Below are 1,091 nucleotides of genomic sequence, written 5' to 3'. Positions count from 1 at the left end.
GGTACCCTGAGTTCCTTCGCAAAGGTGAAATGGTGGATAATGATGTTGATGATATGATCACTGTTGCTGCTCTGCTGCTGCTAGTATAAATGCAGTACTACTATTATTATATTAAATGCATCTATAACCATATTCTGGTATAACAAGTCATCACAAATATTATTTATCAGTATAACCAGAATTGGACAAGTATGATAAATACATAAGAGTATTTCATAAAATAATAGAATAGCACCTGACCATTAACCCTAGTTCTCAGTTTAAAATGAATTCCTCTTATATTAACTATTTTATATAGCAGCACTGAGTATTGCAGGAATGATTGTGATTTAAAGGAGTAAAAATGAAAAAGGAGGTGTTGAAGCTCTCTCAGCAGGCTATTGGTCATCCTAGCAAATACACTAAGCCAGTCTTCTCCCTCATCACCTCCACCAGCTGTGCTGAACACCTATCATAGGAGATGTAGTTCAATAATATAGAGAGTAACAGGTTTGGAAAAGCTGTACCTAACTTTTTATGTGGTAGGACGCATTGATTAAATGGGATGTTCTTTTGACAAGCACATTTAGTATTGTAATACACCTGCACCACTCAAAACATGATAAAAAGTTGCATTGCTTACTATCTAGAGCAGGGGTCTCCAACCTCCAGCTTTGCTGGCTGGGGAATTCTGGGAGCTGAAGTCCACAAGCCTTAAAGTTGCCAAGGTTGGAGACCCCTGATCTAGAGAAAGTAAACTTGGCAAGTTTAAGACTTGTGGACTTCAACTCCCAGAATTCCTGAGCTAACATGACTGGAGGAGGAATTCTGGGAGTTGAAGTCCACAAGTCTTAAAGCTGTCAAGTTTGAAGACCCCTGATCTAGAGCATATGCACAATTAGTATCCAAAGACCATAGACATTATTACAGATAATCAGGCCTAGTAGATGAATGGCCATTAGCATACAGAAACAGTTAGAAATACCATTTTAATATGAAATGAATGGAAACAGAACATGTCAGTCTGTCCGTTTCACACACTATTCTTCCAACCACCTTCATTAAAAGACTATAGAGAATTTATTATAAAAATGACAGAGAATCATAAAGTC

Source organism: Pseudonaja textilis, chromosome 4 (genome assembly GCF_049901715.1).
Source record: "Pseudonaja textilis isolate UNSWEBS1 chromosome 4, rPseTex1.2, whole genome shotgun sequence".
In the NCBI taxonomy this organism is placed as follows: Eukaryota; Metazoa; Chordata; class Lepidosauria; order Squamata; family Elapidae; genus Pseudonaja; species Pseudonaja textilis.
This window is presented reverse-complemented; position numbering follows the sequence as displayed.